The sequence below is a fragment of the Pleurodeles waltl genome, chromosome 3_1, assembly GCF_031143425.1.
Source record: "Pleurodeles waltl isolate 20211129_DDA chromosome 3_1, aPleWal1.hap1.20221129, whole genome shotgun sequence".
NCBI classification, from domain to species: domain Eukaryota; kingdom Metazoa; phylum Chordata; class Amphibia; order Caudata; family Salamandridae; genus Pleurodeles; species Pleurodeles waltl.
In genome coordinates this window covers 323,973,757-323,991,732 of record NC_090440.1, presented here as the reverse complement: position 1 = coordinate 323,991,732, position 17,976 = coordinate 323,973,757, and positions in this window count along the sequence as shown.

The window sequence follows — 17,976 nt, the reverse complement described above, 5'->3', positions numbered from 1 at the left end:
CATTCTTTAACACCTACTTAGGACAGAAGGTCAAGATATTTTCCGATCACTTCCCAAGATTTAAGTCCCAGATAATCAGGTGTCTAATATTTTTGAGGAGGCCAATTTGAGTAACATTTCAAGCATTCCATCCATAAAATGCTAGAGCGATACTATTTCTATACTCACTAACACAAGGAGAATGTGAGTTTTGATGGTTTCCTCATGGCCCTGAGGAGCTTGTCCAAGAAAGGCAGTTTTGGTAACACAACGGATAAGATATTTATAGGTCAGGTATCAGTCAAAACTAACAGTAAATGCATTAAATAACACCTCTGGATATTAGGAGATTCATCAATAGATAAAGTAATCAAATCCTGAAAGGCAATAGAACAATGTATTTTTTGTGTCAAAGAGGTCAACGTTGACAAACAGATGAAGCAGGAAAAGCAGTTTGTTAGACTAGTTTTAAAACCTATAAATCTAACCTCACCAAGGGGGTCATTACGACCCTGGCGGTCCCTGACCGCCAGGGGTAATGTAGCGTCCGTACCGCCAACAGGCTGGCGGTACGGAGGCCCTTATTACAACCACGGCGGTAGCGCCGCGGTCGCACCGCGGGGGCCGGCGGTTTCCCGCCGTTTTAGCCCTGGCGGTGATAATCCGCCAGGGCAGTGCTGCAAGCAGTGCTGCCCTGGGGATTATGACACCCCTACCGCCAGCCTGTTTTTGGCAGATTGCACCGTCAGGAAGAGGCTGGCGGTAAGGGGTGTCCTGGGGCACCCTAACAGGGCCCCGGCCAGCTTTTCACTGTCTGCATAGCAGACAGTGAAAAGCGCGATGGGTGCTACTGCACCCGTCGCACGGCCGCAACACCGCCGGCTCCATTAGGAGCCGGCTCCTATGTTGCGGCCTCATTCTGCTGGGCCGCCGGGCGCAAACTTGGTTTGCGCCCGCCGGCCCAGCGGGAATGTCGTAATGGGGGCCGCAGGAGTGCGGCCGCATTGGTGGCCACACGGCGGTTACCGATTGGCGGGCGGCTACTGTCGTAATGACCCCCCAAGTCTCTTAAGAGTGACTCCAAATTTAAATGCTACATATTTAAGAGCAGTGCCCAAGCAACTCATTTCAAAGAGTGTTCTGGTCATAACAGGGAGTGGAGTACTTGCAAACGCCAAGAGTGTGCTGGGAGGGCAACAAAAGCAGAAAGATTAAAATAGCACAAATTTCAGAAGATCTGATATTGGGAAGGGTGTTTAAAACCAAGCTGTTTAATGAGAAATGGTGTTGACAGTGCAGGACTTTGATGTTATTCACAAGGATATACATCCTGAACCACCTACGTCCACGCTCACCACTTTTGACTTCAGACTAATCAAGATAGTGAACTCTGGTTCTACATTTTCCGTTATTACAAGCTAAATCTCTGTGTTTTTGTTCTCTTCAAAAGTTTCCACACTTCATCAACGTGATGTGAGAGCATTGAGATTCGATGGGAACAAGATCAAATTTCTTGGAAGCTTTGTCATCATACAAAATTCAAAAAGAGAACAGTGAAAGTGAAGTTCTATATGGCACAAAGAAGTGTTTGCATCCTGCAAAGGAAGGATCTGAAACTAATGAAAATGACTCTTAATTTTGGTGCCTCTGTAACACATGATGGCTGTGACGTAAGAATATATGGAACAAAAATTATTTGTTCTTTCCCTGAAGTATTCAACAAAATATTTGGCAATTTAAAGGCATTTGCTAATAAGATCCAACTTAGGAAAAATGCCTTCCAGTGAAACAGAAACGGAAGAATGCTCCTTTTAATATGCATAAAGAGCTACAGTCATTATTAGAGAATTTATAAAAGGAATATATAACTGTGGGAAGACAATTCTTTGATTGGATATGTCAAGCTGTTCTAACAGATAAAAACAGTTGTGATTTGTGACATTGTCTGGATCTCCAGGCTCTTAATGCCAACATAATGGTGGACAATCATCATCCTCTTCCAAAAAAGAATGATTTGTCATCTATGTTGGATGGAGCCACAGACTTTTATACCTTACAATTAGGGTTGAACTGGTGGAAGCCTTATGACCACTCCTGCATTTGTGACACCATTTGGAGTCTTTCAATATACGTGGATGACATCCAGACTTGCCTCAGTGGCAATTGTGTTACAAAGGGTGATGTTTCCATGTTCAAAGACATGGAAGCAAACATGAGGTGCTTTTAGGGCAATGTTTTGGTTTCTAAAGGAATATTGAGCAGCATGACAGAATTCTATGGGAAGTTTGCATCAGACTTTCAAAGATAGGTCTCATTTTAAGCACAGTGCAGACTATTCTGTTCTCAAGTGGAATAGCTTAAACACACCATTTCTGCCAAAGACGTGACCCTGGTAGATGCAATCTGTTTGGCTCCTACTCCAGATGATAAAAACAAACTAAGATCATGTGCAGGACTCTGCAATATTACAGTAAATTTGCAACAAACTTTGCCTTCCAAATGGAGCCCTTCCGTAAAATCTTCAGAAAAGATGCTAATTTCATATGGGCCAATGAACAGCAGGGAGCTGAAAGAGCATAACTTGGCTGAGCCTTTGTGCATTTCAGAAATGATGAGAAATTGTAATCAACAACATATATAATGTTTGTTTAAATGTATTCATATTGACGTGGTGGACTAACAAATCATATAATCACAGTCCACTCATCAGTAGAATTTCAGAAAAGTCGTATGTAAGTTCTCTAATGACATTTATTGATTGAAGAAGTACACATGCATGCAATTTATATTTGTAGTAGGCTGGACTGGCTTGCAGTGAGTACCAAGGGGTACTTACACCTTGCACCAGGCCCAGGTATCCCTTATTAGTGGAGAGGGGTGTCTAGCAGCTTAGGCTGATAGAAAAGGTAGCTTAGCAGAGCAGCTTAGCCTGAACTAGGAGACGAGTGAAGCTCCTACAGTACCACTAGTGTCACTTGCACAATATCATAAGAAAACACAATACACAGATATACTAAAAATAAAGGTACTTTATTTTTATGACAATATGCCAAAGTATCTCAGTGAGTACCCTCAGTATGAGGATAGCAAATGTACACAAGATATATGTACACAATACCATAATATGCAGTAATAGCAATAGAAAACAGTGCAAACAATGTGTAGTCACAATAGAATGCAATGGGGGCACATAGGGATAGGGGCAACACAAACCATATACTCTAGAAGTGGAATGCGAACCACGAATGGACCCCAAACCTATGTGACCTTGTAGAGGGTCGCTGGGACTGTAAGAAAACAGTGAGGGTTAGAAAAATAGCCCACCCCAAGACCCTGAAAAGTGGGTGCAAAGTGCACCTAAGTTCCCCAAGGAGCACAGAAGTCGTGATAGGGGAATTCTGCAAGGGAGACCAACACCAGCAATGCAACAACGATGGATTTCCTGACGAGAGTACCTGTGGAACAAGGGGACCAAGTCCAAGAGTCACGATCAAGTTAGGAGTGGGCAGATGCCCAGGAAATGCCAGCTGTGGGTGCAAAGAAGCTGCCACCGGATGGTAGAAGCAGTGGATTCTGCAAGAACGACAAGGGCTAGAAACGTCCCCTTTGGAGGATGGATGTCCCACATCGTGAAGAGTTGTGCAGAGGTGTTTCCGTGCAGAAAGACCGCAAACAAGCCTTGCTAGCTGCAAGGGTTGCAAGGGTTGCGGTTAGGGTTTTTGGATGCTGCTGTGGCCCAGGGGGGACCAGGATGTCGCCAATTGCGTGAGGGGACAGAGGCGGCGCCCAGCAAGACAAGGAGCCCTCTCAGAATCAAGCAGCACCCACAGAAGTGCTGTAACAGGCACTACAAAGTGGAGTGAACTGGAGCTCACCCGAAGTCACAAATGAGAGTCCTACGCCGCCGGAGGACAACTCAGGAGGTCGTGCACTGCAGGTTAGAGTGCCGGGGACCCAGGCTTGGCTGTGCACAAAGGAAATCCTGGAAGAGTGCACAGGAGCTGGAGTAGCTGCAAAACACGCAGTTCCCAGCAATGCAGTCTAGCGTGGGGAGGCAAGGACTTACCTCCACCAAACTTGGACTGAAGAGTCACTGAACTGTAGGAGTCACTTGGACAGAGTTGCTGAGTTCAAGGGACTCGCTCGTCGTGCTGAGAGGAGACCCAGAGGACCGGTGATGCAGTTCTTTGGTGCCTGCGGTTGCAGGGGGAAGATTCCGTCGACCCACGGGAGATTTCTTCGGAGCTTCTAGTGCAGAGAGGAGGCAGACTACCCCCACAGCATGCACCACCAGGAAAACAGTTGAGAAGGCGGCAGGATCAGCGTTACAAGGTCGCAGTAGTCATCTTTGCTACTTTGTTGCAGTTTTGCAGGCTTCCAGCCCGGTCAGCAGTCGATTCCTTGGCAGAAGGTGAAGAGAGAGATGCAGAGGAACTCTGATGAGCTCTTGCATTCGTTATCTAAGTAATTCCCCAAAGCAGAGACCCTAAATAGCCAGAAAAGGAGGTTTGGCTACTTAAGAGAGAGGATAGGCTAGCAACACCTGAAGGAGCCTATCAGAAGGAGTCTCTGACGTCACCTGCTGGCACTGGCCACTCAGAGCAGTCCAGTGTGCCAGCAGGACCTCTGTTTCCAAGATGGCAGAGGTCTGGAGCACACTGGAGGGGCTCTGGGCACCTCCTAGGGGAGGTGCAGGTCAGGGGAGTGGTCACTCCCCTTTCCTTTGTCCAGATTCGCGCCAGAGCAGGGCTGAGGGATCCCTGAACCGGTGCAGACTGGCTTATGCAGAGATGGGCACCATCTGTGCCCATCAAAGCATTTCCAGAGGCTGGGGAGGCTACTCCTCCCCAGCCCTGACACCTTTTTCCAAAGGGGGAGGGTGTAACACCCTCTCTCTGAGGAAGGCCTTTGTTCTGCCTTCCTGGGCCAAGCCTGGCTGGACCCCAGGAGGGCAGAAACCTGTCTGAGGGGTTGGCAGCAGCAGCAGCTGCAGTGAAACCCCGGGAAAGGCAGTTTGGCAGTACCCAGGTCTGAGCTAGAGACTCGGGGATCATGGAATTGTCTCCCCAATGCCAGAATGGCATTGGGGTGACAATTCCATGATCTTAGACATGTTACATGGCCATGTTCGGAGTTACCATTGTGACGCTATACATATGTCGTGACATATGTATAGTGCACGCGTGTAATGGTGTCCCCGCACTCACAAAGTCCGGGGAATTTGCCCTGAACAATGTGGAAGCACCTTGGCTAGTGCCAGGGTGCCCACACACTAAGTAACTTAGCACCCAACCTTTACCAGGTAAAGGTTAGACATATAGGTGACTTATAAGTTACTAAAGTGCAGTGGTAAATGGCTGTGAAATAACGTGGACGTTATTTCACTCAGGCTGCACTGGCAGGCCTGTGTAAGAATTGTCAGATTTCCCTATGGGTGGCACAAGAAATGCTGCAGCCCGTAGGGATCTCCTGGAACCCCAATACCCTGGATACCTCAGTACCATATACTAGGGGATTATAAGGGTGTTGCAGTATGCCAATGTAAATTGGTGAAATTGGTCACTAGCCTGTTAGTGACAATTTGGAAGGAAATGAGAGAGCATAACCACTGAGGTTCTGGTTAGCAGAGCCTCAGTGAGACAGTTAGGCACCACACAGGGAACACATACATATAAGTCACAAACTTATGAGCACTGGGGTCCTGGCTAGCAGGGTCCCAGTGACACATAACAAACATACTGAAAACATAGGGTTTTCACTATGAGCACTGGGCCCTGGCTGGCAGGATCCCAGTGAGACTGTGAAAACACCCTGATATACACTCACAAACAGGCCAAAAGTGGGGGTAACAAGGCTAGAAAGATGCTACTTTCTCACAATATTCAAATGTATTGCTATTATGATATCTTGATTAAATGATGTATGTTCATAGTTATTCTTCATTTATTGTACTTGAGAAAGGCATGAATAATCATGTATTCAAATGTGCATTGAGTTCTCAGATAAGTTTGCTGGGGGTAAGGCCCAAAATGTTTTTCTGTGTTTAACTTTCAATGTGGAGGTTTGCTCTCGTTGCATATTTTTTTATTTGCAGGTGTGTCTACATAAGTCTTTAGTTAATGAAGACCTTACTGTTAGTCTTAGATAAATGTTAATGAGAAGCCATGAAGAAAACATCTCCTCTGGATTCCTGAACATGGGAAGGATCCAAGGTCAGCTAATGTGAGTAGCAAATTTCAAAATGTCCATGGAAAGTGGAACGTTACTGATGTTTATGTCAACTCCTGAAAGTTCTGCAAGGATTAAAGTGTTGTAAAGGCAGATTCGTGTTACCCTTTGACTAGGGCGAACCCTTAGAGACTTAGGCCCTCATTATGAACATGGCGGTCTGGCCCGCCATGCTAGCGGTGGCGGTCATTACCGCCAACGGCATGGCTGTCCAGACCGCCATACTCTGAACATAGTAGTGAACTGGCTGCAAAGCAGGCAGTTCTCTACCACCCACCTCCAGGCCACATTCCACTGCCGGGCCGACTGTGAGCATATTCGTCCCGGCGGTGGAGGCAGGACAGGCGGTGGGATTACAATCCCATTTCCGCCAGGGATTCCCTGGTGAGTTACCCCGCCAGGTAATCCCTGGCGGAAAGCATACAGGTGACAGGAATAATCATTCCTGTCACCTGTATGTGAAATGCCTGGCCCCTCCCCCCTTTCCACAATCCCTACCCACCCCCCAAGCCCCTATAACAGCCCTCACCCCTCACCCCTGAAAATCGACCCCCCACCCTCCTTGCCCAAAGCCCCATGCAGGTCCCCCCACCCTGACCCTCACCATCCCTCACCCCTACATACAGGCCACCCTAAACCCCAAACCCCCACACCCCTAAATATGACTCTCCGCCACTGATTGTCCAAGTCAAAAATGGAACAAAATGTCAAAGTCCAGGCAAGTCACATATCAGATCATGGGCCAGCACATCATACCTTGCTATGTGTCCAACACACAGGAGTCAATCACACAACATCTACAAACACAACACAGAACTAACATATCAACACTTACTCAATATGTCTGGGTCCGCAAATCAAGCCACTTCTCCAATTGTGTAGGGGGCTGGTCCACCTGTAAAACATGGAAGGGTGAAATGGGCTCAATGTCTGCTCACTACAAAACTTGGAACAAACAAATCACTGTGTGTGTGTCTGCTCACTACAAAACTTGGAACAAACAAATCACTGTGTGTGTGACATTTTATATGATAGAGCAGCACCTCAGGCATGTACACATCCCAACAGACATTCTACTGCAAGCATGTATTGACCCTGTCACTCCAGTGAGCGATAGACACACATATGCACACATGCACTGGCCCTAACAATCATGTGGTGACATACATGATTACTCAATTTTGTGCTGTATTATTCATAGAGGGTACTCCATTTCTTCATTTGCTGTTATGAGAGACGTGCAAAGCCACATTCCTGGTGCACTGCAATACCAGTCACTCAGATATTGTGGCTTGTGCATCAAGGGACAATCAGTTACTGTGTGATGCTCATGTGGGTTGAGTTTAGCTCATGAATTATTGTGCTTTCTATGGTCCATTATATGTGGGCCTGTGTTGTCTGTAGGTTAAATATGCCACATTGCCAATGTACCCAGAGCATTATTTGCCCCCATAACACCATGATGGCATGGATCTTGTGTGTTGCTTGATGAAAATGTTACGGTAAACATGGATTTGCCATTTATCTAAATCAAAACAACAAATATATGCTGACAATGTCTAATTTGATCATCCGTGACAGAATGCATGGGCACAGGTGTAGTCATGTGTACCTATATCAGGTATTGTAGATCACAGTTAGCCACATTCATCATCTTACATTTGCCAAGTTGGGTGATCTGTGGTTATACAACGAACGGGCTCTGCCTCCTATTTGAAACATGATTTGTTTCAAATAGGAGCATCTTTTTTGCATCTTTTTTGCTGTGTTTGCGTCAAACTATCTGTCTTTAACTGTATTTGTGTCATTTTTCTAATTTTTAACGTACATGAAAGCTGTAACTATACAGAGATAGGCTGTTAGGGCCTGCTGTGTGTGTTCCAGTGTTTGGGCACATGTGACAGACAACACTACAGCAGACTATAATACTAATGTTGTTGTGCCGGATTAACTGACGCAACAGCAACCCAAACATTTGGAATAAAAATTGGTATTCCCTAGTTTGAGCAGGTGGCGCGTCAATGGAGGATAGCAAGGCAACGCAACTTTATACATTCACTCATGGCCTGTGTGTTTATGTCTGTGAATTGGCTATTTCAATTGTTGTTGTGCCTCTCTGTGAACGTCACAAGACGTGTTTTGCATAATGTGCTTCTATGCATGTGTTATAAATGTGGCTATCCATCAGATGCCATTCATTGAGGTACATCAGTCAGGACATGTGTTTGTCATACCTGTAGCGTCTTATGAACTTCCCTGACTTTGGGGACAAAACATCTCCCATGACACACTATGCACAGGATAGATAGAGGACGGTTGATAATAGCAATGTTACAAGGGTAAGCCATCACATGTACTGGAATGTTGGATACCACTTCCTAGTCACTTATTTGTATACTACCCATGAGTCAGGCATTTGAAAATGCTAGGTAGGTACAGTGTTTGTGACACTGAGTCCCAACACCAATCCAAAAAAGTTATGGTACACCACACATAGTTTGAGTCTTATAAATGACCTATGTTTCTCCTGTGGCAGTGGAGGACCAGCAGACCATGCTGCATGTGTTCACATATTTTCAATGGTTCATTGCACAAAGGTGTTAAGTTCAAGTGTGTTGATATGTGTACCCTGTGTCAGTATTGGCCTCCATGTTGTCACAGTTACGTGCAGGTCTAGTCATGAGTCTGTGGAGCCATTCCATGCATTTACAGAGTATCCTTCAAAGCAGATTTGACCTAAAGCCAAAGATAAATTGACAACACACATGGGGATAGTCCGGCTGTGGCACTGCAGAACTTTTATAAGGCTGACAACAGGGCAACCTGGGTGTACTCGCAAACTAACACCGTACCAAATCCATGCATACTCCCATAGTACACTGTCACTGTTCGGCACTCATGAATACATGAAACCCAGGCAAGGGATGGGGGCTGGATTAGCCAATTTGAATACATGTCCCAGACCATAATACAATAAGTAAACTGATTAAACTATACTATATGTGGGAAGTTGGCTCTGTATGTAAAGTAAAGGATAGCATGCACAGAGTCCAAGGGTTCCCCTTAGAGGTAAGATAGTGTCAAAATTAGATAATTCTAATGCTCTATTTTGTGGTAGTGTGGTCGAGCAGTAGGCTTATCAGAGGGTAGTGTTAAGCATTTGTTGTACACACACAGGCAATAAATGAGGAACACACACTCAAAGACTTAACTCCAGGCCAATAGTTTTTATAAAGAAAAATATATTTTCTTAATTTATTTTTAGAACCACAAGTTCAAGATTTGAAGTAAATACATAAAATACAAGGTACTCCACACAGGTAAGTTAGGAACTTTGAATTAGAGCAATGGCATACACAGTTTTAGTAAAAAATGGCAATAAGCTATTTTAGAAATGGACACACTGCAAAAATCAATAGTTCCTGGGGGAGGTAAGTAATGGTTAGTTTTTCAGGTAAGTAAAGCACTTACAAGTCTAGGTTCCTGGGCATAGGCAGCCCACCATTGGGGGTTCAAGGCAACCCCAAAGTTACCACACCAGCAGCTATGGGCCAGTCAGGTGCAGAGGTCAAAGAGGTGCCCAAAACACATAGGTACCTATGAAGAACAGGGGTGCTCCGGTTCCAGTCTGCCAGCAGGTAAGTACACGCGTCCTCGGAGGGCAGACCAGAGGGGTTTTGTAGATCACTGGGGGGGACACAAGTAGGCACACAAAACACACCCTCAGCGCCAATGGGGCGGCCGGGGGCAGTGTGCAAAGCAGGCATTGGGTTTGTGATAGAAATCAATAGAGGGACCCGTGGGTCACTCTAGCGGTGCAGGCAGGGCACAGGGGGGTTTCTCGGGCCAGCCACCGACTGGGCTAGGCAGAGGGTCGCCTGGGGGTCACTCCTGCACTGAAGTTTGGTTCCTTCTGGTCCTGGGGGCTGCGGGTGCAGTGCTTGGTCCAGGCGTCAGGTCCCTTGTTACAGGCAGTCGCGGTCAGGGGGAGCCTCTGGATTCCCTCTGTAGTCATTGCTGTGGGGGTCCAGGGGGGTCGTCTCGGGCTACTCACAAGGTCGCAGTCGCCTGGGAGTCCTCCCTGTAGTGTTGGTTCTCTGGAGCTCGAGCCGGGGTCGTTGGGTGCAGAGGGTGAAGTCTCACGCTTCCGGCGAGAAGAGTGAAGTCCTTTAAAAGTTGCAAGAAAGTTGCAAAGTTGTTGCTGTTGTTGAGCAGAGCCGCTGCTCACGAGAGTTTCTTGGTCCTTTTGTTCAGGACAGTCCTCTGAGGCTTCAGAGGTCGTTGGTCCCTGTTGGATGCATCGCTGTTACAGGTTTTCGAGTCAGGAGACAGGCCGGTAGGGCTGGGGCCAAAGCAGTTGTCGTCTCCGTCGTCTCTGAAGGGCTTTCAGGTCAGCAGTCCTTCTTCTTGGTTCAGGTTGCAGGAATCGGATTCCCTGGGTTCTGGGGTGCCCCTAAATACTAAATTTAGGGGGGTGTTTAGGTCTGAGGGCAGTGGCCAACGGCTACTGTCCTGGAGGGTGGCTACACCCTCTTTGTGCCTCCTCCCTGACGGGGGGGCACATCCCTAATCCTATTGGGGGAATCCTCCAATCTTAAGATGGAGGTTTTTTAAAGGCAGGGGTCACTTCAGCTCAGGACACATTAGGGGCTGTCCTGACTGGTGGGTGACTCCTCCTTGTTTTTCTCATTATCTCCTCCAGCCTTGCCGCCAAAAAGTGGGGGCAGTGGCCGGAGGGGCGGGCATCTCCACTAGCTGGGATGCCCTGTGGCATTGTAACAAAAGGGGTGAGCCTTTGAGGTTCACCGCCAGGTGTTACAGTTCCTGCAGGGGGAGGAGAGAAGCGCCACTCACCCCATGTGGCCAGCAACTCGTCTGGTTGTGTGGCAGGTTGGCAGAAACTGGTCAGCCTAACATTAGAAGTCGGATTAGTATTCAGGGGGCATCTCTCAGATGCCCTCTGGGTACATTTTACAATAAATTCCACACTGGCATCAGTGTGCTGAGAAGTTTGATACCAAACTTCCCAGATTTCAGTGTGGCCATTATGGAACTGTGGAGTTCGTGTTTGACAAACTCCCAGACCATATACATTTATGGCTACCCTGCACTTACAATGTCTAAGGTTTTGCATAGATACTGTAGGGGCACAGTGCTCAAGCACATGTGCCCTCACCTGTGGTATAGTGCACGCTGCCTTAGGGCTGTAAGGCCTGCTAGAGGGGTGAGTTACCTATGCCACAGGTAGTGTGAGGTTGGCATGGCACTCTGAGAGGAATGCCATGTTGACTTAGTCATTTTCTCCCCACCAGCACACACAAGATTTGAGGCAGTGTGCATGTGCTGGGTGAGGGGTCCCCAGGGTGGCATAAGACATGCTGCAGCCCTTAGAGACCTTCCCTGGCATTAGGGCCCTTGGTACCAGGGGTACCATTTCCAAGGGACTTATCTGAGTGCCAGGGCGGTGCCAATTGTGGAAGCAAAGGTACTGTTTAAGGAAAGAACACTGGTGCTTGGGGCTGGTTAGCAGGGTCCCAGCACACTTTCAATCATAACTGGCATCTGCAAAAGGCAAAAAGTCAGAGGGTACCCATGCCAAGGAGGCACTTCCTTACACTATACATTTGAGGATTCATCGTAGACCTACCAGACACAATACCCCAGGAGGAAAGAGAGGGCATAGAAAGAAACTATGAGACAAATGTAGCCACAGGGAAACTCTATGGTAACGCAAAGACAGGAACCAGGGTGCAGGGTCTGTCAGGCACAAAAATTAACAAGGCAAATACACAGTGAGCAGACTCTGACTGGGAAAAGCTGGAACAACACTGTGGGAACAAACATCTGTACTTGTGCTGTGGGCTGCAACTTACACAATCCCCCAAGGGCTGTGTTACACAAGTGATTTATACGGCAATGCACAACAAGGATATTCAGAAAATGGCAGCTTCTAAGCAGTTCCAGGAAGCAGCAATGGCAGTGCAGGTTCAAATGGCTGGTCTGCATGGAAGTGCTCACAGGTGTGTGCAGCTTCAGTCTCTCACAAGTCCTGAAGTTGAGAATCAAGTTTAAAGGGCCAACAGTACCTTTCACATGGGAAGCACTGAACAGGTAATTACAGGTCCTACTGACTACCAGGCAGTGCATTATTGGACCTGATGTCCATGCATACAGATGAACTATGGCTATGGCGTGCCATACTGAAGAGGGAAGCACACAGGAGTCAGAATGGGAGTCTGGGTTTGTGTAGATGAAGCTTATCAGGGTACAAATAGCCCATTTACAGGGTCCCCTACAGAAGGGTGGGGAGAGACTGAAAACATGGCAGTGGCAGGACTTATTACCTGGGATGGACTGCACAGGGCATGTCTTGTGAGCAATGCTTGTCATATCTGGGGCACTCGTGCTATCCATTATCAGCTTAGATGAACTTCTCGTCACACATGCTTCTTGCAAAGATTGCTGATGTCACACTTAATGCTATCAAGGGTCTGGACATACATTCCTGTTATCAATGCACTAGCACATCCACTGACTCATGTATGAAACACATTTTTACCTTATGATTGATGGTGACTTAGTTGTGTTTCATGTGCTGCAGTGGCCCATGTTGGCAACATGGATGTGTCTCATAGCTGTGGTCCTCTGATTTTGCCCTTCACATGTGAAATAAACAGGACATATGTCATTTCTACTGTGTATGATGTTAGCTGTACATTCATACCCATCAAATGTGATGTGGCTTTTTCAGTATCCTAATCTGTATTTCTGCAATGCTCCATGAGGCTAAACTCTGATTATGATTCCTAGGGATCATGTGATGCATAAATAATTACCCAGACCATGACTGAGTGATAAAGTGAGGTGTTTAATGACATATGGTAAGAAAGTGGTGATGGTGACTAGAGTTAAAAGAAGTTTTGTACAATGTGTTGTCGCCGATGCAATCCTGCTGCAGTGTTTAGATGGTCCCCCTCAAGTTGACGAACAGCATCCTCCTCTTCCTCCACTTCAGGCATTTGTGGGTCTGGTTCATAGAGGGGAATGTTCCTCCTTACACAAATGTTGTGCAGGATGGCACAGGTCAAAATGATCTTGCAGACCATTTCAGGTGAGTATAAGAGGCTGCCTCCGGTGATGTTGAAGCACCGGAATCTGGACTTCAGGATGCCAAAAGTCCTCTCTACTATGGTGCGTGTCCTCCTATGTGCCTCATTAAAGGCACGCTCTGCTGCTGTGCTTGGGTTGGCAAATGGGGTCATGATCCATGGCTGGATCCCATAACCCTGATCAGCTGAACGAGAAAATGAGTGTAAATATGTGGATGTTGGTTGCACCTTGATTATCACTTTGCATGGCAGTTGTTATCATGTGTTGTCTGTGGCCTGAACATCCCATCCAGTTCAACATATGTAATAGCACATGAAAAACAACAGTAAGGCCCTTTGATTTGGCTAAGTGACAATGTACAACACATCTCCATAAGTTTGCAGCACTAAAGTGTTGACAATTGACAATGCACAAATATCCCATGTGTGACACATTCTATGCAAACCTATTTTTTTGTCCTCACCGAGTTGGCTTATGTGCAAACGTGTACCTGAACTACTGAACCTGCTCCAGGTAAGCTGGCTAACTTGGTTGTGGGGATGAAGGTTTAACTGTCAAAAGGTCCATATGCCTATACATCTGTTGTGTATATGTGTAATTGTCTCAATCCGTATGTGTAGCAATGTGCACTTTGCAATAATATCACATCAATATGTGTTCTTAGCACATTCCACTTCCTTATTGGTAGCGGGCAATGTCACCCCAGGAGTGATGTGAGATGTTGGTACTGCCTCAATGATTCCATGTCACCTTCATTAGAGTCATCATCATCATGCTATGTGTCTCATGGTGTCTGACCTGCAGCGAAACACATTACACACCCGTTACACAGTACGTATTGCTTGGAATGGTGTGTGCTTAAGTGTTATGGATGTGATATTGTGAGATTAATCTTCCAAGTTTTACTGCCAGTTAAGGGCATGTCACTGTCACTGTGTGGTTTTAAATTGTGGCTCTGGAGTGGCATCTGTTGTTATTTGCATCTGTCATTTGTCCATAGGTGTGTATCCCATGGGGTCAGGATATCAAATATGACTAGCCGTGTCACAACCTCAGTGTCTTCCTGCCCATGTGTCAATGTAGTGATGTATGTGTTGTGTGTCCTACAGGGTTGATGTGCAGTGTGTATATAACTAGGTTTCTGTACTTACCAACAAGTAGGCCATTTCCATATCGTCCATCCTGGAAGTGTTGATTGATGGTGTAGTGGCGGAAGATGAATGAATAATGTACACTCCCAGGATACTTTTCCACAACGTTGGTGAGCAATCCCTGGTGATTCACAGTGGCCTGCATATTGATGGAGTGTATGTGCTTCCTGTTGCGGTATAGATGCTCTGTTGCAGCAGGTGGCACAATCCGTACATGTGTGCAGTCAATGGCACCAAGCACGCATGGCAAGCCATTGATTTGGTAGAACCCCTATTTGGTCTCCTGCTGCTTCAGCTGTGTGTTGGGGAACCTGATGTGGTGGGGTGTGAGGGAGATGATGGCATCCAGTACCTTGGGAAGGAAGGCAGAGAATAAAGGCTGTGAGATCCAGGGCATCAGTGGTTTCAAAAGAGCCACTTGCCAACATGTGGAGGACAGCTAGTAGCTTGGTCTCTGGTGGAATGATGCGGCGTGTCTGCAAACTGGGTGCCAACTGTGGCTCAATGTGGCGCAGCAGCTGATGTATGGCTTGCCAGTTTAGTCTGTACCTCTGGATGATGTCATGTTCCCTGAGGCCCTGAAGGGTTGTCCTGGTCCGGAATATCCTCTCCTGCGTTCTGCGTTGCCTTTGGGGTCCCTGCTGGTGTGGTGGAAGCTGCTGCTGTTGGTCCTGTGCTCTGCGTCTTCGTGCATGCTGGATAAATAGTACCTCCATGTCTTCGTTTTGGAGCTCTGGTGTTGCTTCTGTGTGTTTTCCTTAAGTACTGGTGTGTTTGCCCCATTTTAACACCTAACCTAACCCAGGCGTTAATTTTTTATGCAAATCAGGATGTGCACCATTTTTCGACTCCGCCTCCCAGTCGTGCGGGATTTTTGCACGGTTGGATAAATATAGCGCACGGGTGTTTAAGTCATTTTTTGGAAGGGAATGCATACCTTGCATGTCATTAACGCTAGGCGGTTTCACGCATCCAGAAAATGACGCACACTGAGGTATTTTGATGTTAGCGGGGTCTAGTGTCAAAGTATAAATATGGGGTTAGCTTTGTGCCGAATTTGCGTAAAAAAATTACGCAAATCCAGCGTAAGCAGAGTATAAATATGCCCCTTAGATTTTCTTGTTGCACAGCATTTCTTGTGATCTTAGTAGAAGCATTTAACAAGGCATTGGAGCCGGCAGCTCACCAAATGTGAGCTGAAACATGTATACTTTAAATCCGAAGCAGCACGGGATTTAATTATTCACACTCTGGTAAGAATTTTGCAAAAGTAAAAAAACCTTGATAAAAAAAGACAAAAAACCCATGCTTTCAGTGCAATTTCGCTCTTTTTTCCTTCCTATTCGGTTTTATGCAATGAAAGGGGGTAAAAGTGTCGCTGTGGAAGAGTTAAACAAGAATACAAACATGTTTGCAGTCTGCATGTTCAGAACCAGACACAACAGATTAATATCGACATTGTATAAGATACTGTATTAATGTCTATTTTTTAGAGTGGGTTCATCCTCCATCTCCTGCCATACTTGAAAACTTTTCCTTCTGTTTCATTAAAAGAGGTTCAGCTTCAAACCGAAGATGACCAAGTTCAACCCTTTATTGACATGGCACTTGTCAATAAAAAAAAACTGTATCCAAGCAACTGATGTCGTAGCAACTTCAAGCACCTGTATAAATGATTGCACGAAGAGCAATGAACAGCATGGCATCTGATCCTCCCTTAAACAACATATCGAAAAGAGTTTTTACCGATTCAGAAAGAAGTCCATCAAACCCATCGTGAAGTCCACAGCCGATCCGAGAAGTGGCCCACAGATGCAGGTAAAGAGATACATTTTGAACATTGTTTTTGACTTTTTAAAAGTGTACTTTCAACAGTAAAAATAACATAAAGCAGTAATTTGGTATAATAGTCTCTTGTGGAAATGTTGCTTGACTAACTACCTTAAACGTGACACAAAGCAACATAATTAAAACGTAATCATGAACATATTTGTGTTTTAATTATTATACTGTTACGCTTCTGAAAAAAAAACTACGCGTGTAAGTTTTTGATCTTATGCTGATTAAAAATATATGTATACGCATGTGCATTTATTTTTTATTTAGGTGCAAGTCTTACCCAGCTTACCTTTTAGGATTATATACACGTTATATACATGTGCTACAACGTGATACTTATTAATATTATAACTGTCAGCCATGAGGTTCAGAATTAAACTCACAATCTGATTTTCTGTCCCTGCGAGTAATACGCCCATGTACCGGTATACTATGAGGTATTCGCCCATATACCAGGATACTATGAGGTATATTTACTGACGTTTTCATGGGCGCTTGCTCGGCATGGTGCACTTTTCGCTGAGCTCACGGACTTTTATAATACATGGAAAATTGCTCCTACTTTTTGCGTTGTGATGAGGCAAATCACAAAACGGAACAATGTCTATTCTGGGCTCTCCTCACTTTTTCTTATCACTTGGGGAGGAATAAAATGCCATCGGACAGACCTGCAGGGTGAACGTCTTGAAGGCATTCGAGAACCCCCGCTGGTTCTGCCCTGTGTTGAACTTGGCATTAACTCAAGGAAACGTGGGAAAGCTGTAGATAGCGTTCAGTGGAGATTAAGGCGTTAGAGAAGACACCGAAGTACTTAAAAGAGAAACAGCCTCGCCCCCTCCAGGGACTAAGAAACAAGCAAGCAGAGCTAAAACGTTACCCTGCTTACTCCCTCGTGAACCTGGACCCGATGTTTACAGGTCTCGGAATGTAAACCTTTTCCATCAATACCGATAGAGACGATTCAAAAACAAGATGGGAAGATTTTTTTGAAGAAGCACTCTCTTGAGAATGACCCGGTAAATATACAAAACTCAAAACCACTGCAGTAGGATAAAACATATTTCCTATCAGCTGCTCAGCATACATTATTGAACATTTATAGAAATGTGTCCTAAAAATGAAAATACATTATGAAATGGTGAAAAAACGACTTGTACTCAGATTCGAGCAATTAGACAAGTACACAGAAGGCGTAAACATTTTTTTGAAAATTACACAATCCGAGAGCTAAAAATACAGCTCCCATACTGTGTACCCTACATATATATTGTGCCTAGGATCAACAAGAGACATTCAACAAACACACCAGTTGTTTCTTTTCTACTTTAGTACTAAGGCCCAGATTTATACTCTTTTTGCGCCGCATTTGCGCCATTTTTTGACGCAAAAGCGGTGCAACCTTGCAAAATATAAATGTATTTTGTAAATTTCTGCCGCTTTTCCGTCAAAAAATCTCCCAAATGTGGCGCAAAAAGAGTTTACATCTGGGCCTAAGTGCAGATACTATATAAACGCAAAATACGCCTATTATCAACATGATTATGAGAGAGCAAATTTAACATACACCCCCTTCCCCGACAGTGCTTAATTTGTAAATAAAAACGTGCCGCTGCCCAAAGAACTCCTCTGAAACACGCGGATGTTGCAATTAAATGTGGGACACAGAATA